This window comes from Tachypleus tridentatus, chromosome 7 (genome assembly GCF_004210375.1).
Source record: "Tachypleus tridentatus isolate NWPU-2018 chromosome 7, ASM421037v1, whole genome shotgun sequence".
NCBI classification, from domain to species: Eukaryota; Metazoa; Arthropoda; class Merostomata; order Xiphosura; family Limulidae; genus Tachypleus; species Tachypleus tridentatus.
The window spans coordinates 147638272-147659895 of NC_134831.1; the positions used below are offsets into that span (position 1 = coordinate 147638272).

Sequence of the window (21624 nt, forward strand, 5' to 3'; positions counted from 1 at the left end):
TGGGTTAACTAGTCGAGGTTGAGTTGAAGCAACCATATTTCCTCTTATTCACCCTTTGGTATTTCATTCCCAGATGTGATATAAATAATTACAGCTGCATAAGCTCTTGCTTCATAACAGTACATATTTTAATCTTTGCTGTTCTCTCAGTTCGTGCCCGAACCACAACTATTACTTCCTCTCCATCACTGCGAAGTATATGTAGGTTTGGGAAGTGTCCTTCTGTGATAAACTTTGCAAAGCTGGTTATTTTTAATGTATCATAATGTAACAATAAATTAGAGTGCGTTATTCAGGCTCGTTTCTATACAGCTTGCAAGTATTAAGATCTACAGTAAATAAGCTGAAGTTTTATCTTATATTATTGTTGGTCAGTCTCTGATTTTTGTAGATTAACTGATTCGACACTCGAGCAGATAAAAGGAGCAATCGCTATAGAAAGGACAGAATAACTGTGTTCTTTATAAGTTAGAAAAAACCAAAAGAACTGTGTCTATACCATACTGTTGAGTCAGATAAACTCTTAATTATAACAAACAGATCACATTTTAATTTTACTTAAGAGGCTATACTGTTATATTGAAAAACAGCAAAGGTCTTGGTAAAGATAGGAAATCACTCAATGAAATTTATGCTGGATTTGCTATTAAATAATTACCGTAAACATTTTAAAATGGAACAAATAATTCTAGGTTACATACTTCACCGATAATTTCTATTATACATGTTCAAGGAAATGTAAATTTCTAGACTACCCTAAGTTGTACAACTTCGGATAACTCTCTCCCCAGGGAAGTTCTCGACAGTTGAAAGATAAAACAAGTATAAAGTTGTATTAAACCGTAACTTCAGATTGAACTCGAACCTGAGACAAGAACTAGTGCAAGTTTACGAATGTGCACATACTTTACACAATAAAAATGTTCATGAGTATGACTGAATAGAGAAAGCTATATAATTTTTACGATTAATGGAAAGTTAAAACCTATCAGTTTTTTAACAGCTACGTGGTCAGTTTCAAACTAATTACAAATAGGATAATGTAATGGATACAGAAACACAAGTGTAGCTCGAATAAATCAAAATTAAACACAAAATGCAGCTACAAAAATGTTTATTTATAAAATATGCTTCCATTGTATTCAAGATCTTATTAATAGTCATGTACCTAAAACATCTTTGTAACATAAACACAGTAATGTACAAAATAGTTAAAACAAGAAAATATTTTGTCATTCTTTCCAATTTTATGTCGCTTATTATTTCATGCCGTTGCAGAATGTTAATTTCAACTGTAACTTTTACCAGTTGGTTCACTTAAATGAGGAAAGTTCGGAATACTTAACCTTTTTCTTATAAATCCCATATACTTATATGTCATAAGGGTTCTGCTTAAAAGAACATTCTGATATAACTTGTGGTCTATAAAAATTTCAAAAAACGTAGACAATTGTCAGCAGAGAGTTCACGTAAAAGCATTATGTGATGCTGATTGGACTCTCTGACAAATTGCTGCAGACTTGAAATGCTCTCTAAAAACTCACAAGTACATCCTGGATCGTGAGACAGAGAAGGTAAATTTGAAAATAAGAAAGGAGGCAGAAGACCTAAATTCAGTGGTTGAAGGTTCGTTGATGTTTATTAACTCTACTTAAGGCAGCTGTTAAGTATTTTCGTTTTGCAGCCTTCGGGACAGAAGGAAGACTGCCACTGATCTCAAGCATGAGATAAACAAACATGTAACAGATGACAGAAAAAGGTCCAGATCTACAGTATCAAGAAGATTCAAAGAAAATGAATTATTTAGTCGTATGGCAGTTAAGAAACCTTTACTTGAATCTTTCAGTTTTATCAAGAGACAGAAATTTGCTAAAAAGTACAAACTGGATTGTTGATTATTGAAAAAGGGTGTTATGAACGGATGAGTACAAGTTTGAAATATTTAACTCAAAACGTAGGTTGTACGTGGGACAGGAAAAAAGGTGAAAGGTACTTATATCAATGCGTAGCACCTACTATAAAGTATGGAAGAGGCAATGTGATGGTGTGAGGATGTTTTATTTTTGCTGATGCGACAGGAAATATTTGCAAAATAGATGGATTAATGGATCAGCGCAATTACCATCAGCAAATAAACCGTCACGATATACCCAGCGGTTTGTGTGTTATTGGTAAATGACTCCAAACATCCATTCAATCTATTTAGGAATTACTTAGCTAAGAAAGAAGCTGCTGGAGTCATTCAAGTAATGCAAGGACCCTCAATAAGCCCTGATCTCAACCCAGTTGAGCAAAAATGAAACTTGATTGATAAAAACTGTCAAATCCAAAGCTACTTCTAAAGAAAGTTTATTAGAGACATTTGGAGTAAAATCCCAAAGTGCACATATGTTGCAACAATGCCTGAAAGAAACTCTATTTATTAAAGCAAAAGAGGGACACATAAAATATTAAATATTTACTAAACTCAAGCACTTACACTGAGTTTCTTTGTACTAACTATGAAGATTAATAACATTTTGATGTTTTGCTTGTGGTTTACCTTTTATTGTTCTCTTAAAGTAGCCTGAAATCTAATTTTTGACTTTGCCCTTACACTTTTAAACAGTACTGTATATATTTGTTCATCTTAAATAAGTACAATTATGCTATACCTGGAATTTATTTTCCCTCTTGATGTCAAAGCTGGAAAACCCTTCAATAACCTCGTTCTTACACATTAGTTTCAGTAGTGAACCTTTTATTAGTTTTCCTTTGACATCCTTAAGTTATATTTGTATTATGGGACTACTTGTGTTTAAAAACTTTTATTTTTAAAAATATTATTAGTTTGTTTCCAGATTAATTTTTTTCAACATTAAGTAAAGGGTTATTTGTGCTAATTGTTTCCAGTTTTTGAAATAATAAACTAAAGAGAAGGCAAATAGTCAACATACTCTATAGCCAACCATTGAGCTACTCTTACCTAAATGAATAGTTGGATTTTGCTGTCATTCATATAATACATAAATGACCCCAAAGTGTCGAGTGTGATTTTTGCGCGTGTGTGTTAACGGTTTTCGATTGAGGGACTTTTAGATTCATAACATGAAACAAACTGGATCAAATGGTTACCCATACTAAAATGGCACACACATAACTCTCAGAACTTAAAATTTCGTTCTTAAATTTTTAAAAAGCCGAAGAATATTTATAAACTATATGAATAGTTACACAGGAAATTTGTAACTAAAGTGAGTTTCTTATAGCCACTGATAAAATTTGTACAATATTATCACAATCTTCATTGCTTTTTCTTTCTATGATAGTTCAGTTATCTCTTTAAATTACATCACATAAATTCACTACAAATTAATTAAGTTTAAAACTTTTAAACATTTCTCTATGCTTTTATATTTATAATAATAAGAATTGATCAGTCTTTTGGAAACATTATCCGGACACTTCATCAAGTAATTCTTTTCTTGTAGAATGTCGTGTTACATCCTGGTGTAGTTCCAATAGGATGCTCTGCCCAGTACATCTTCCCATATGGTTGTGGTTATCAGTCTTCCCTATGTAGTAAATATGTTTTCATGACTTTATGGCTGTTTTTCAACCAATGACTGCAACGTGCAAATCGAGGTGAATCTTATTTGATGTAAAATTAAATATAACAACAAAACTTTAAAAATAAGTGAAAATGAACTAAATAAACATCTAGTATCACTTTGGTGAAGAGGATGGCATCACTAGTAGCATAGCATTGAAATAAATCCACGTAACTAAATATTATGGTTTTCGTATGTTAAACACGAGATCATGCGTTACCTTATTTCATAATAGTTTTAATGTTTTTATGTATTAAAGAAAACATAGAACTTTAAAGTACTAGAAGTACAGAGAAGGCTTTTATATAACCCTAAACAACGTCCATTCTCACTTGTTAATGTGTTACCCATCCTGAATTGATGGGAACGGGCCCTTGCCTGGTCTGGAAGTTACTGAAATGGCAAAATTTGCAAATATGAAAGTCTGCTTTGACTCTATAGGAAAAGATTGAGATCCTTTGATTAACGTGTCTAACAAAAGAACAGTCCAAAATTAGACTCATTTAAATAAGAAAGATACATATCTAATTTGCTATTTTATCCAATACATTGTTGATATTTATTCTTAGAATATATAAATTGATTTGCAAGATTTCTTAGAGACATGTACTTCGTGTTGCTGCCCAGACATTTTATATATGCAATATGGCACCTTCATTTCTAAACCCACCGCTTTCATTCTAAGTGTCAAGAAATTGTGTTAACAAGCGTAATTTTTTGTAATCCAGAACCTCTACAACAATGGCGACAAGTATAACGTTAGATATGATCAGCTTTGATATTGATCCAAAAATCTCGTTAGCTGTAAATATGTCGTCTATATGTTTTTTGTTTGTTTTTGAATTTCGCGTAAAGCTACACGGGGGCTATCTGCGCTAGCCGTCTCTAACTTAGCAGTGTAATACAAGAGGGAAGGCCGCTAATCATCACCACCCACCGCCAACTTTTGGGCTACTTTTTTACCAACGAATAGTGGTATTGTCCGTTACATTATAACGCCCCCACGGCTGAAAACGCAAGCATTTTTGGTGCGATGGGAATCCGAACCCGCGACCCTCGGATTACGAGTCGAGTGCCTTAACCACCTGGTCATACTGGGCCGTCTATATGCTATTATGTTACTTATGAAAAACTCTAGTTTCATAGAAGCGTTATATGAACCCAATGCTGAATAGTTTCTTAAATCGTAAACCCCGTATAAGTAACTTGACTAACTTATGTGTTTTAGACTAAAAAAAAACGTATCTTTACCAACACATCAAAATTTTGGGGATGCAATTCTGGTTTGCTCATGATATAAAATATATCATTTAAATTCACCCAAAAGTCTTAGTCTGATCTGCATCATTATGTAGGATGCCACACACACACTCTCAATAAATCATTCCAAGAGGTTGTGTTTGAAGTGCTAATAAAACTATTGTCAGTGTAGCTGTGATGTATACAGACGGTTATACTAAAAACGTAATTGTTTATTAACTATCTGTAAAGCCATTACGTTGAAGGTTTACTTGATTTTCTAAATGACCAAATCGCGCATATTAAAATAATTAATATCCAGATATATTTATTGAAAGTAAGGTGAATGAAACTGTGAAAGAGTTTAATTACAATTGAAGTGTCTGCAACTTTTGTAATCTTCTTGCTGTTTCAAAATTTTTCATGCAATTTTAGTCATAACATTCAAAACAATGAATTATTTCTTTAGAAAGTCATTCTTTATGTTATAGGCTTATACTTTGCTTGCAAATATAATTTCACTATTAAGTAATACAATTTGAATTATAAACAATTTCGTTCTTTTGTATAGTGAAGTATCATAAGATTTTTTGATGTTACTTCAATGCTTATCGGCCACGCATGACCCAGTGGTTAGGGAACTCAGCTCATAATCTGAATGTCGGGAGCTCGAATCCCCTTCACACCAAACGTACTCGCTCTTTCAGCCGTGAGGACGTTATGAGGTGACGGTCAATCTTACTCTTCGTTGGTGAAAGAGTAACCCAAGAATTGACAGTTGATAGTGACGATTAGCTGCCTTTTTTCTAGTCTTACACTGCTAAATTGAGAACGGCTGGCGCAAATAGCTCTCGTGTGGCTTTGCGCAATATTCAATAAAACAAACAAACAAACAAATCGTTGCTTAACTATGTTTCAGCAGACTCGTCCCGAATTCATGAGTAAAATGCTGAATAAGTTGTGATTTTTTTTTATCAGGTTGCATAGTTTCTAACCTCGCCAAACCACGATCTACTGATCTGTAGATTTTGTGCTATTACATCACAATAAAAACTGGTAATATGTTTCATAACCCCTTACCATCCGTTTATAATAATAAGAAAAGGCACACCCTGAACGCCTTACGTCAGTGCCAACTAGGATTCTCAACACAAAAGTTTTTTGTTTTTATGTTTTAATATCATTTCATGCCAACCCGTAGTGCTTGCAGGCAAGGAGAGAGTTACGCCCTCTCTTTGCTCTTAAAGTACAATTGCAAAGTATAGCGTCTATAGATAATGAAAGAGCAGGTGAAAATGTTTTTTTTATATATATATATATTTCGTAGTGAAAAGGATTCCAAATCGAAAACTGCAGGGTATGAAATGACGGTTGTCAAGTGTTCAAAACTTTATTGAGTAATATGTAAAAGAAAGTAAGATATACGGAAAAAAAAAAACACCTTCAGAGAGGATAAATATATAAAGGCAGGTTTATTGTAGTAGAATCATCATGTCTTGAATCACGCTCTGGAAGAGATATTATATACTTGTTGAGAAATAAATTCAAAGATGACATAATTACTGTGAAAGCAGTGTGTGAAATATTTAACATAAAGTAGGTGGAGGTGAAGAACAATATTAGGAAATGGGATACGATCTCACAACTTTTAAATTGAATTGGCAGCTTTATCAGAAAGTCTGGTCTAAACTATATTTATATCAATCGTTCAGTGACGTAGCTAGGGGGCAAGGGAGTATATCTGTTCCGGGCGCAGCATCTGGGGTAGGGGGCCCCAAACTGATGTTACATAATTAGGAATTATGGCCTACATTTTGTCACGAGGGAGCGCAAAAACTGACTTTGTCCCCGGGCGCTGAAAACTCTAGTTACGCTTCTGCAATCGTTTACAGTATAAAAATTATCAGGATATCGAACTTTTTATGCCAGCGAATAGGTTTTGTGAGACACGTCACAGTAAGACTGAGGACAAATGAATTCTAAAGACGGCTGGTATGGGTATTAATAGTTTAAATAAAATAAAGTAGAGAACAACGTTTCGACTTTCTTACGCCATCTTCAGGTTAACAACGAAAGTTTGCAACTGACCGTTGCTGGGCGCATGTCTTAAGGACGAGAGTATAAGCGTGTACGAGATTCTAAGGGGCGCTGCAGTTAGATGCTAAATTATTAATTAATATAGGCATAATGGTGTTTCTTTGTATTGGTTCAGTTTTGGTTTGAACTCTTGTGTAAGCAGGGCTTCTTTGAATTTGCATTTCTTTCTATTTGTTTCCTTACATAACATGCATGTCTACTAAGTTTCTCGTCTTCATGTAAGACTGAGTACATTTGATTAATCATTGTTTACTATAGGTTTCCGGTACTAAAAATAAAATCATCTCTACTGACGAGTTCTGGTATAGTGCGAAGAAAACTGAGGCATGCGGATCACAGGAAAGTTTAGGTTTGGTTTGATTTCAATTTTGCACAAAGCGATTCAAGGCTATCTGCGCTAGCCGTCCCTAATTTAGCAGTGTTGGACTAGGGGGAAGGCAGCCAGTCATCACCACCCACCGCCAACTCTTGGGCTCCTCTTTTACCAACGAATAGTGGTATTGACCGTCACATTATAACGCCCCCACGGCTGAAAGGGAGAGTATATTTCGTTTGACGGGGATTCGAACCCGCAACCCTTAGATTGCAAGCCGAGTGCCTTAATTACCTGGCTATGGCGGGCCTTTACAGGGAGGTGCGATCGAGATGCTAATGTTTCTTCTTATTGGAAACCCATAGTAAAGGGCTGGTAAAAAGGAATCGTGGATTTTGTTATGGAATATATTACCTGATCGCCGAAAGCAATCACATGAAACCAACTAAACTTAGGAACATTGTTTTATTATGTGGAAATCGTTAGTTAGTAGATTGTGTGCGTAATATCACCTTATAATAATATTAAGAATATTTTAAGTATTGTCGTATTTTAGTGGCATTTTACAGTATTCAGCAAATGGCTTCGTCCACAACGACATATCAAAGATACGTTTAGTCGAAATGATATTAAACTGATTAGAAATTCATACATATGTTCTGTAGCAATATTTGTTTTGGTATGATTATCCTTAACTACAACCTTCAGGTGATCTTATTTTGGTGTTCTGTACTGTTACGTTCCAGAGGGTAGGATGCGTAAAGCTGTAACAGCGTAATGTTTGTTTGTGAGCGTTTTCTAAATGTGTTTCACTGATGAAACACGAACGAGAAAAGTTAGTTTTAAACTGGATCTGAAGTAAAATACCAAAGATTAATTTATTCTTTAAATATCCGTAGCGTAAATAGTTCACAATTAACCTAATGTCTGATACAGTAAATATCATTACTTGGTTCTCGTGCAGACCATCTTCTGTTATATTATCAAGCGTGGAAACCAGTAACTTTAATCTCATGTTATCTCAGTATTTTAATATAATATTTAAATATATGTTTTTAAATTCATATTTCGTCCTTTAATGCGTATAATTCAACAGTTTCATAACTTATGTGTATTTCAGTACTATTTTTGTACAAATTAATTAGTAGGATCGAAATCCATCATAATCGTCCTTAAAGCAAATGTGACGTTATAATTTGACTGTCGTTATTAAAGTTAGCCCAACAGTTGACGTTGGGTGGTGTTGACTAACTATTTCACCTCTAGTTTATTACTTTAAAATTAGATATAATTAGTGCAGACTGTTCTTGTATAGCAGCATTGCGTGAAATTTAAAAAATATATAAAATAAAAAACAATAATAATTAAAAATCTGGAGGATATATGAATAAAACGTGAAGACTTGAAATAAGGAATGAGGGGTGTTGTAAAAAAAAACATGGCTGTGGTAATTCCTACAGACAAATAGCAACCATTGATCTTATTTATAGTGAAAGACCTTGATAGATAGAATATCTTAACATGTACAGTCAAGTTATCAAAAAGTAGTTTAGCAAATATTTAGTCACATTGTAAATAGTGAGTTATAATAATAGGATTGGTACAAAGTGGTATAATTACTTGCTTATAGCTGTGAGGAACGTACTATTAGCATATCGCAAACCCTAGACTTGGTTACACTAGTGCGGTTATTGGACGGAATTCATCATATTTTCAATTCTAGTTCACCTCATTGGTGTGTGTATGTGCGTGTACATTTACGTAAGCAAAAACTACACTAATCCTTCAACCACAGCTAAAGCCATATAGAGATACATTGCGTGACAATCTTCCGTCGACCTAGATAGGGTAGTAGAAGGTGACGTTTTTCGAAACAGTAGTTTCTTAGTTGATGATATAAGTTTGATTCCTGATATGAACTTGTGCGCTTATTAATAGAGTTCGTTGCACGAGAAAAACAAAAATTAAATGCCGAATTTAGATGACTGTTTTGTTTGTTTTGAATTTCGCCCAAAGCTACACGAGGGCTATCTGCGCTAGCCGTCCCTAATTTAGCAGTGTAAGACTAGAGGGAAGTCAGCTAGTCATCACCACCCACCGTCAATTCTTGGACTACTCTTTTACCAACGAATAGTGGGATTGACTTTACTATATAACGCCTCCACGACTGAAAGGGCAAGCATGTTAGGTGTGATGGGGATTCGAAACCATGGCCCTTAGATTACGAGTCGAACGCCTTAACCCATCTGGCCATGCCGGGCCCAAATTAAAATGAACATCTACATCTTTGAAATGCTTATTTTCTAACGAAATATTATAAACATATGTGTATACATAAAAATAAAAAAGCAGAAAGTTATATTATTTACTTAATTTGGCTAACAAGAACTAGCATTGTTTAAAATTATAGTTCTCAGTTGGTCATGGTATAATATAAATTTATATGTTTGGTATTAAATTGTTATAACTTTTTTTAAGTTACGTTTGAACAAGCTGCTGTGCTCTTGCTTAAATAACATAAAAATACCTACAGTTTTAGAAAGATATTTTTTATTTTATTAATCCGTGAACTTTATCTTATAGCGCAGATAGCCCTGCTATAGCTTTATGTTAAATTCAAAATAAACATTTAACTTATACGCAGCTAACTTAGTCCTCATTATTTTGTTTGTTTGGTTTTGAATTTCTTACAAAGCTACACGAAGACTATCTGTGCTAGCCATCCCTAATTTTAGTAGCGTGAGACTCTTGGGCTGTTCTTTTACCAACGAATAGTAGGATTGACTGTCATATTATAATGCCCCTACGGCTGAAAGGGCAAGCATGTTTGGTGCGGCTGAGATTCGAACCCGCCACCCTTAGATTACGACTCAATCGTCTTAACCACCTGGTCAAGCTGGGTTGTTCATTACTTTCTCTCTTCTTCAGAAATATGTGCAGTTCTGTTATTTTAGTTATTTACAAGCTTTGTAATGTGTATTATCAAGTTTAAAGTTAATTACAAAAAAATAAATTATTTATTTTAATCTTGTTAAATGAATGCAGTCCTATGTGTAAATAAGTGGTGTTTCAGTAACTAGCTTTGATAAAGATATACTAACACACAACAAATATACTACTTTATTTAATGTTGTTAATTGAATGCAGCCCTGTGTGTAACTAAATAGTGCCTCACTGACTTAGAAAATATTCTAAGTTGTTCGCTAATATCTGCTTATAGTAATGGATTAAAACAAATATCTTAAACTACCGAGCTTAAATACAACGTGTTATGCAACGAATATTAATCTTAAATATCTGATTGTAACATAATGAAAACGGTATTTAATTAAATAGTATATCTTTTAGTAAATTTACTGACCCGTAATGCAAAATATTCTCAACAGTTGTGGATTTAGAAACCAATTAAATAATCTTTAGGTAATGTGCTGCCATCTGTCTGTGCTAATAAATATCATTATTTCTGCCACAAAATATCCTCCTGCCCTTAAAGTTATTAAACGATTTTAGTTTTTGATAAACTTATACAAATCTGGTTTATTATCGACTAGGATTTCTTGGTGGACCGTGCGGAATCACATTTAGTTGTCAAACCAAACTTCAGACTCATCAACACTACTCTTGCTCTCATCAAAGAAACGTTGGTCGTATGGAAAGTAAAGAGGACAAGCTAGGAATTTCAATCAGTAAAGTAAATGAAGGTATCCTTTATTTTTTTACTGTTTTAAAGCAGAAAGAGCTGAATTTTTCAGAAAAAAATGATTAAAATACTTGATATTTTTCGTGGCTCCTGATATATCATTTGCTGTTAGGTTATATCACATTAATGTTTTTGAAAGGTGTACTGCACAGAAGAGGGTTCAGAGCAATAATAGATAGTCTTGTGAATTAAACTGCTACACTATTGATATACGTATGGATTAGCATTTGTTAGTTATATCACATTCTTGTTTAAAATACCTGTGTATGTAAGTTTAATAAAGTAAAAAAGTAAACTGAGTAATATTTAAGCTTTCATTTTTCTGAATTTTATCAAATTTAATAGCTATTAAAGTTAGTTTTTTATTATCGTTTATTCAAAAGGTTATAATTCAACACATCCACTTATAATTCAATGTTCGAAACTACTCTTTTCTTTCCATGGCAAAGTGTAATTTTTTTTTGCATATAACAGTTATATCTAACACATTGCTTTGACTTATGGTGCTACTTATTTTAAAATATTTTGTTATTTTTCGTATCTACTTCTTAATCTGTCATATTAACGTCTGATAAATGTATTTTGTTGCAATAGTATTTGACGAATGTTTTTCTAATTAAGGTTAGGACGCTGAAAGTTATTTCACGAAATGCAAATAGAAGTAGTAAAGTAATGGTTAAAGAGTATGCTTAACAATGAAATTTTTTAACACCTTTAAATTAAAATACATTTTGTATTTACAAAATTTCATAGTTTGTCTAATGTAAAGGTTCAGTGCCAGAAGAGATATGTTTTCTACAAAATATAAATAAAGCTTAAACTACCGGCAAGTCATATCTGAGATATATTTATTTGAATTATTTGTGATACTTTCATTTTCGATATACTTATTGAGTAAAACAGATATACATTCTCATATAGCGTCTTTCAAACGTTAACAACATAAACTGAAGTATTATTCATAAATAAATCAAACACGTCTAACAGTTTTACAATGTGTTAATACATTTCATCGAACCAAAGTTCTCAAGTTTGTTGAGAAGAAATCCTCTCTTATCAATGAGAGGATAGTCTTTTTTCCACCTGATAATGAGCTCTTAAAAGAACTCGAACACTTATGGTTCAACTATAGCACTTGTTTGTGTGTATGTCACTTATTTTATTTGAAACTACCCACATAAAAATAACATTGAATGAATATTTAAAGGTTATTTTTGTTAGCATTCTCCACAACTTTGATCTTTATTAAATTTAATGTTATATGCAAAACAAGAAATTGTGAGTCCTATTACAAATTTCTCTTTAATAGTTTATTGTTATTTCATATACTATAGTTTATTCTTCACTTCTGCTTGATTTTAAAGCTCTTATGACACTGTTGTCCTAATGTTTCTTTCTTCTATTTTCTACTTCTCTAAGCTAGTGTTTAATCCTTCTTAATTCATTATGGGAGCACATGGCAAGTAAGGTGGATTCATTTTGGTGAGGGTCTCTTCAGACTAACATCAAGCGCTTTTTATTGAAATGAACTAACCAATAACATTTGTATTAGTATAGCAAAAAAATCAAAATTACCTCATCGAATCCCACTAAATTGTAATCTGATTCTGCCTTTGTTGCTTTTTGCTCCCATAGTGGTCTCTTCGCCTGGAGACGAAGAAACAAAATTGCAACCAAATGTTGAGATCAGGAGTCATTTACACAGTCTTGCAGACAGATTTTCATCTGATTGCGAGAAAAATGTTGATAAAGCTGACAATGATCAACATTTTAGTTCTCCTAATTTGGAAAGAGAGAAACATGCAAAAATGGAAAACCAAAACACGGTAAGGAAGACAAAAACAGACCTACAGTTACTAAGCGCTTTTCTTTCGAAAGCTGGAGAACACAGACCTCTGGAAACAATACCTCCTCAAGAGTTGGACACTGTTCTATCCAGTTTTATCATTAATGTCAAGAAGAGAAACGGTGATGAGTACGAGCCTGACTCCTTAAGGGTCTCCTGAGTAGTGTTGATCGTTACCTTCGACAGCAGGAGTATCCAGATGCAATTTTTAGTTCTACTGGAGATAATTTCAAGAAAACGCGCGAGTTTCTACGAATGAAACAGCTTGAGCTAAAATCAAAAGGAAAAGGATGCATATCAAAAAAACATGTTGCTCTGACAGACTCAGAACTTGAGAAACTATTTCTTTCTGGGCAACTTGGAGCTAGCTCCAAAGACTCCATCATTAATACTCTTTGGTTCTACAACTCCATTTTCTTTGGAATTCGGTCAGCCAAAAGACACTACGAGCTACGATGGGGCGACATAACACTTTGTCAGCTTTCAAATGGTTTAAAATACCTAGACTATATCGATCAGGAAACTAAAACACCCAAAGGAGGAGTAATGGGATGCTTTCGTATATATTCTAACTTAGGTTGTCCTGATAGGGATCCAATCCATATCTATCGCCTGTATGCCAGCCATAGGCCAGAGTGTATGAAAAAGGCTGACAGTCCGTTTTATCTTGTTCCCAATCATTCCAAGGCGACTTACAACAGCTCATGGTTCAAACGACAGCCATTAGGAGAAAACAGATTAGCATCGCTTATGAAATGCATGGCCAAAAAGGCGGGACTTTCTACCGACAAACATTTTTATAATATAAGTGTGAGGCGAGAGCTAATGTCAAAATTACAGGTTGTAATTTAAATTGCTTTTTCAAACATTAATAAGCAAGAAAAAACAATAACAATGTATTATTTATCACATGAAGAAATTGATTTTGTTTTTTATTAATATATATATATATATATATTCAAATTTTTATTTTTAACCTGAAATTTTGTGTCCTTTCATTTTATCTAGAAACTTAAAATATTCATTACAACGGTTAGTTCGTTGTATATAATTATTGAACGTGTAACACCACACATTTTACTTAACACAAGAGCTGTACTGTTAAAAATATATTCGTCGCTCACTGATTGATAGTTAAAACTTATAATTAAAATATATTTTTCATTATTAAAACTTTCTACAATGATGTAGAAACTTTGCAATAATGAATGTTTTGAGATGAGCCCACGACGTAGTCCTAGTAACAGCGCCACCCAGAGATTGATTTATATATATTTTTTTCAGATTTGAATAACTTCTAGATCACTGTTTGATATTGATAATTAACAAAATAAAACGATTTAATAATATTGAAGATCTTTTATCAGTGGAGCTCATCTTATTTGTCTGTGAAGAATTTAAAATGTATAAAAAAGAAAATAAATAATAACGAGAAAATTATTTATGTTCTAGTTATTTGAATAAAAGCTATATTTGCTAAAATCTGGAAAATGGTATATTTTAAACTAATTTCTTAAGTCGGTGTTTTTTTGGACGTTTTATCACAATAAGACGTACCTTTATAGACATTTTTCTTTACTGGCCCTTTATAGGTTTGCAATATAAATGCATGGCTTGACAATTCATGACGACGAGAAACCCACTTGAAGTAACTGTATTTTAAAGACCGCTGGTCTGAGTATTTATTTTATTTAAATTTTTTATACCCATACCAGACGGCTTGACAAATTATTAAGAGCAAGATATCTTTATAGACTACAGATAGACAAAAAGAAAGTAATGTATGAAATTATTCTTAAGTGGTAATACCGTGATTTTAAAACTACTAACAGGGGAAGGCATAGTGGTATATAGCAGACTAAAACAGTGAACATATAGTGTTTTGAGGTTTTTAGTCATTAGTTCGAATCAGAAAGATGAAAAAGACAAGTAATGTAACATAACAGTTTAGTAGCACGATAGCAAATAGGAAAAGTAAGGCAATACAAAATAAAAACAAGAGTTATAGTAACACTAAGATACTGTTGATAGATTAAGGCAGAGGAAGATACAAGAGAAAAATAAATTTGGTGAAAATAAAAGACTACCACCAGTAGAAACAGAACTAAGGTATGGAAAGACAAGTCTATTAGTAAACAAGAGTATAAAGATGTATGTGATAAAATAATATTAATTTCACACAAATGAAGAGAGAAGCATGCTGAATACGAAAATATGAAATGTTTGTTGGAATTCAGTAAACAAAACCAGTATGCTTGTTAGGTAATTTGTTATCTAACTCTCAATCGAAAGTTATCAAAGTTATTGTTCTACTGGAAAAAGATCAACCAAAGAAAAAAATTATTCCCTGTTTAATAAATATAAAGAGCAAGCAGAAAATAAGTGAAAAATAAAGGTGCCGCAAGAAACATTTTTCCGGTTTTGGTTGTCTCGAATCGTAAGAGCTGCTCTCAGAACAACCTCTTTAGGCAACAGATATCTGAGTAAAGGATTTGGCGGAGGAAAACTTTCTCAGAATGTGATATATGTGTTGTAGCTAAACACGCCATTTCCGATTTCCGTTTAGTTCTGTTTACCATAATTTACATAAGGATTTTAATATAATGTACAAATGTGAATGGAATAAACAACTGTAATCCTAATACTTCTTTGACTTTAACATGTATTTTTTTTTGTGATGTACGTTAATATTTTTTTATGATTACTCGTATTTTTTCGCACTGATTTATAGGATAATATTTTATGACAATTTATTTCTCAGTAAGTATCTGTCTTACTACACACTATAAATATTTGTGCCTTTACAATAAATTTTTTTGTTAGGTTATAAGAGTTTTGGTGAATAATGATAGTGCAGAAAATAAATGTGAAATGTTATTATGTATGAACTTCAAGCAATCCATTAAAAGTTTTGATCCTTGACATAAAAAGCTTTATTCTAGATTGCTATAAAGATAATTGTTCTTTTTATCTTTATTTGTAGTTAGCTGTAAATTGAGTGATGCTTTTGGCAACGTATTCTTCACATTTTCTTCCTCCACGAAATACGTTGTTTTATTTTTCCTTGTAAGCTAATAAAATAATACAATATTTATGTAAATACTGTTCATTACTGTTTCATATTATGTGACTTTGTACTTTAAATCGTTATTTATGTTAATAGTGTGTTTAATTTCCTGTTATAAAACTTGAGATTTATTAGTATAATTTTAATGGGAATTTGTATACCACATCAAAGAATTGCTATCCAATTACAATTGTAATGTTGAAGTTTACGAATGGATATATATTGTATAAAATAGGAAAAAAGACATTCATAAGTAAATGATTCGAAGAAATATGTGTTTAGATAATGTACTGAAGAAATTACGTATTTAATCATTTTATGAGACAAAACGATTCTATTCAAAATAACGTGATTTTGAATAAATGTTTTACTTTATTATCTTACTAGTTATAATAGTTCCAATATTCCTTTTAGTTGTTTATTCATATGTGTCCTTGTAGTAACAATCTTAAGTTTTTATGACATTAGATATAATAGTTTTTCGATAAATTGAGCAACGATGTAACTTATGTGTGCATCTGACCGAAGACGTAAGTATTAAATAGTTGAAATAGACATATTGCACAATACAGAAGAAATACATTTACAAACGAATTTGCAAATTCTAGTTATAAAATATATGAGGAAGATTTTCCTCTTGATCCTTGGCTGGCGGTCCTTAAAGTCTAATGTAATTGTGACTACCACTAATCACACAACGAATCCACAAAGAAGGGCCCTTTGAAGCAAACGTTTTTCATACATACCATCCTTAGTCATTAACTCAAACATTATGTTTTACCCTAACCCTAACCATTTGACTGCGATTCAGCTCGATACATATTAGCAATCTTCAAACAATGCTCATTATGAATGCCAATATATTCTGTAATTGCAGAATTATATAAACTCTTTCGATGCTTTTCTCAAACTTGGCTCAACCCTATCATATAGATATTTATTAGAAACGTTTTTTCAGGCTTATTAGACACATACGCAGATGATAAATAAAAGTTATAGAAAATTTTAAATGTATTGTGCTCATTATCTATCTGTAATGTTCCTTGTCCGCTCAGCGGTTATTTTACGAACTAACAACGCTAAAATCTGGGACTCGATTCCGCGTGGTGGACAGAGTTAAGGTAACCAATTGTATACCTTTGCATTAAACCAACAGCACATACACAAATAAATGTGATATTTTAGACCTGAGCAACATCTCATGTGACACAAAGTCCAAGTAAAATGAGTGCAACCAGCGGATGAAAGTCTGGAACGTGTTTGTCTAGAATAGAATATTTGCTCTACCGTTCCAGTGTGACAACTACATGAAGATGTCTGGCCCTAATACATTTAAAGGTAACAAATGCTTATTATTTTCATCCTTAACTTCCAAAATCCCTCGTTGGGTCAGTGGTAACTTTTGGGGCTTACAACTCGAAACGAGACTACAACGAGAAATTAGAAACACTTTCATTTAATCATTACATTTTACAATTTCCAAGTGATGCTTCTGTAATCTTATTTTACATTTAATGTGTTATTTTGATTTTAGAATGTGCATATTAAAATTATAAACGTTATAAAATCTACAATAATCGAAAATATGTAAAATATCATTGAAAAGAAAGGTGATATTTGGCTTGTATGGTTGTAATAGCAGTCCCCCCCCCTGGTACAACGGTAAGTCTACGGATTTACAATCCTAAAATCAGAGGTTCGACTCACCTTGGTGAACTCAGCGGATAGGCTGATGTAGCTTTGTTATAAGAAAACACACACTTTATTATATTAACATATTTTTAGGCGTCAGTGGTGAGCACACCACAAAGACCTCATTCTGTAGCTTTGTGCTTAGCTACAAACAAACAAGCCTTATCGGAAATTTTGAGCAAATATATGATTTCTTTTGTTTTGTATTAATACTGATGTTTTCTTTGTCTTGCAAATTTTTCTCCCAAAGCACTTGAAACTTTACTTGTTCCGCTCCAAGCCATTTAACTGGCAAAGCAACGGTATCTCTGAAGGTTTATAATATTAAAAACCGGTTTTGACACCCGTGGTAGGCACAGCACAGACAGTTTATTGTGTAGCTTTGGACTTAACTATAAGAAAACCTACCTTGCCATTTACAGAAGTGACGTGAAGAACAGAACCGTAGTGTCTGTCCGGTCTTATTTCTGTCGGTACAATTTCTTTATATTGTGATAAATACAGCAGATAGAATCCAAGCCATCTTACCCAGTTGAATACGTTTCTTGAAGCCGGAAGCACAGCTAATGGAAGTAATCAGAATCTGATTTTTAATAACAACTTATGAAAATAATTTTAATATCTGTAATAAAAAGAATAGATGATACTCGCAAGGTCACAATAATCAAGAGCTAGTACAAGGTTAATGACTATGTAATTATTCAGTGTTTCTAAGAACACAATTAAAAGTGGACTTCATTAAATCATGTACAGCGACTTGGTTAAGAAATGCAATGATTTATCTTGATTTGAATGTTATTTCGGAATTTTACCGTTCTAACAACAGTTAGGTCTTCTTTTCCACGATAATGGTTAGTCGTTATTAGTGGTGTAAAATAATCCCCATCAATGTGGGGGAACCCCACTTTACAAGGAACCTCGCTCTCACTCTACAGAAAGGCTTCAACAGGAAATTAAAAAATATATACATACGTATTGGTTCAAATTTTATTGTCAATAATTGTTCCTTTTTTTTCTGTGATACAACTCTGTGGTTTACATCCACCTAATACTAAGGTGACCAATCAACATCAGGATATGGTTCAATACTCGCTTACTTTGAGTTTTCGGTATTGTGCAAGGTCGACTAGTAGGAGGGAAAAATCTCTTTTGTCTACCGTGTACAATTTTTAGCTAATATTGATAGTGAAGTAAATAAAAGAAAGAAATCTTGAATCACTAGAAAGTATTTGAGTGATGCTCAAAAGTTCCCCACCTCCCAGAAGATTCTTAAAAGGCCTGCTATCAGTTATACTGAATTGTCATGTTGTCGTCATGACCGCAGTTACACCTAAACAAACTATTGCTATTCTGCACCAGTGAATCCTGTGGCAAAACTACTATGTTGTCTGAATCAGTAACTAATAATGAGGAAAGTGTTGCAAATAATGAAGTTTTAACTGATAATGAAAAAAACAACAAAAAAACTGAAGCTGAAATTAATCATTGTGACCCGTTTAATTGATTATAATATCAGTACAAGTAATTCATTATTCTTTCAGATCTAAAGGACTCTTCTTACACACAAAAACAAAAATACATGTTTTGTGAGTGAATATTATTACAAACTAACTGAGAATGGAAATAAAGTTACAAGGAAATGGTTGTGTTATCCTTTAAAAGTGAATAGTGCATATTATGAAACTGTTGGCCATTTGGAAATCAGAAATACGCTTCTTACTATCAGTCATGGGAAGGTGGAATCCAGATTAGCAACTTAATTCACGAAAAATTAAAAACATAAAATGAAGCGTTTACAATTAGCAGCCTTTGTTCATTATGACACAAAAATATTACATTAATTATCAACATGAAAATAGCTAAGTTTTTGTACGCAAATGTTATTGGGAATCATTACCTTTACGATCTACAGTCTAATTTTCCAAGATACCGAAAAAAAAAAAAGGAAATGTTTGTCACTCTTAATTCAAAAAATCGCAAACGTAAAACTAGTTTATTGCACAACAGGAAATAATTACTGAGCCAAAATAGGATGAATTGTATTTAGTTATTATAGACACAGACATTATAATAGAATGAAGATCAATTTAACAAGGTTACCAAACATGTAACGGTATCTCATGATGTTAAGGTCAAATAATGAATTTATATATATATATATATATATATATTCATAGGGAAGAGAGGTTGATTAACATCAAAAGGAATAAAAATAATTTTGTTTAAGTAACTTTTATTATTCTTGGCTAAAATTTAAAAACGAACGTTGAAAATGTGTTTGTATGTTGTACTTATAGCAAAGACACATCAGGCTATCTGCTGAGCCCACCGAGGGAATTCGAAGCCCTGATTTTAGCTTTGTAAATCTGTATACTTACTGCTGTACTAGCAGGGGCGATGTTAAAAATAAGATTAAGCTTGATCTGTTAAAAGTTCAAGTGAGGATATTTAACTGTATAGAACAAACACCAAATATATATAAAAAAATTACAACAAGTGTCTAATACGTTTACTGAAACTTCACTTCGAAAAAAAAATAGCCGCATGAGAAGAAGTACCTTATCTGTAGTGATGAATTTATCTCTCAGGTCATATTTTGCGAGGGCAGAATTTTGCGTTGCGCCACTACTATTTACTAACGTGTTTACAGCTTTGAAAGACAATTGATTCGACCTTGCGTAAAAATGAATCAAGATGCTTAAAGTAAATATGTGTTTTACTGTTTTCTATTTTTGGGATTAGGGTTCATATATCCCTGGTCTCTTCTTTAATACTTAACTACAAGCCATTAATGGTTAAAACATTGCTTAAATTAGAGAAATAATGGTAACGGACTTTAAATCAAGACAGTCATTTGCATTCCCAGAATACAGAAATTGGAAATAACTGTATCAACCTGGAAATAAGGTTCCATGCCCAGAAGATAATCTAGTACGTGTTGAGAGGGAATAAAAAGTGGCAAAAAATGAAAGAGAACACTCGACATACGATAAAAAAAGTATCGAATTAAACCTTAAGAAAATATATTGAAAAATTGAAAGAAATAAACACCCAGTAGTAAAACGAATATTTCAGTTAAAATTGATAAAAAAGCCAGTCGTTTGTGATTATCATCGTTAGAGTTTGATTATTGTTATCATCTACAATAATGACAAGAAACCATATATTCATACAGTAACACACCATATAAAAACAATCTAGGAAGTTACCAAGTTGTGGTAATAGTGGATTCAGAGCTCACGTCCTCGAGAAATGGGTACTTAAAGCCAGTAGTTTCGTTGGGTACATCGAGATATGCATAAAAATCAGAATCTTCTATTTTTGATAGGTATTGTTATGAGGTTTTAATGGAGCGTCTGTCTGGTCACTTTTCCCTGATAATATGTAAAACCTGGTTACTTCCTTCCTGGTGATATGTACTAGCGAATAATGTTTTTTTATTCGCAGTTTGTCATGCAACTTTATTATTAGCCTTGTTGCAATACTACGTGTTATCATAGTTACGCCTATTCCAGTAAACAGTTCAAACAATGCGTCTGAAACATGTTGAGTAACAGGAACCTGTAAAGGTATTACTTGACTCAACTAGTGGCATTGCTGACGAGCTCGGGAATTACGTGTTTCCCGTTCACATCACTAGTCAACAGGTTATACGTGTCAATAAACATATCATCAAAATGATCTCCTATTACGAGAACCGGTCGCAAGTTTTCACGATTTCTTACATGTTTATATGACATTCATGACACGCTATACCGTATTAGGCTACATATCTAATTAGTATAAGGTACCGCAACCTTTGTTGAATTTTAACCGCAAGTTTCTGTGTATGCATATATCGTGCATAAGCCATTATTAAAACTTGCTCACGAAAAGACTTTGGTACTACTAACAAGAGGTTCATGTACTCCGTTTTCAAGCTTTTGTCGTATGAGAGGCAGTTATATAATAAAGTATTTTGAATTATATGCTTTATCGAAGTGTTTATTTTGTTAGCTTCGTCCCAGATATCAGTTTTTTATCATGTTCACCCGTTTTAAGCCTTTGTTGTATTTACTGTATATATTACACTATTTCTAA

The 21624-nt window shown here is 32.8% G+C and overlaps 1 protein-coding gene and 1 long non-coding RNA gene across 6 annotated transcripts in view; one reads left to right on the top strand and one right to left on the bottom strand.

Moving 5' to 3' along the window:
• LOC143256860 (uncharacterized) overlaps nucleotides 1-21624 on the top strand; it is a 128188-nt gene that overhangs the window by 99558 nt on the left and 7006 nt on the right. Inside the window, exons 5-7 of one of the 2 annotated variants that reach the window (XM_076514653.1) lie at nucleotides 3471-3624; nucleotides 10791-10940; nucleotides 14817-14894. The gene's annotated coding sequence lies outside the window, so the exon portion shown is untranslated. The remainder of the gene's footprint in view (nucleotides 1-3470; nucleotides 3625-10790; nucleotides 10941-14816; nucleotides 14895-21624) is intronic. The other variant, XM_076514652.1, reaches the window with a different exon arrangement.
• On the bottom strand, nucleotides 1099-20948 carry LOC143256861 (uncharacterized). 4 transcript variants are annotated; one of them, XR_013031579.1, is made up of 4 exons: nucleotides 20754-20948; nucleotides 17953-18107; nucleotides 3923-3983; nucleotides 1099-3554 (listed from the first exon to the last, which is right to left on the bottom strand). It is a non-coding gene; the product is annotated as an uncharacterized LOC143256861 (long non-coding RNA). The 4 variants fall into 4 exon arrangements; XR_013031578.1 differs by lacking the exon at nucleotides 3923-3983 and having other exon boundaries at nucleotides 20754-20943; XR_013031581.1 differs by lacking the exons at nucleotides 1099-3554; nucleotides 3923-3983 and adding an exon at nucleotides 15698-15856 and having other exon boundaries at nucleotides 20754-20944.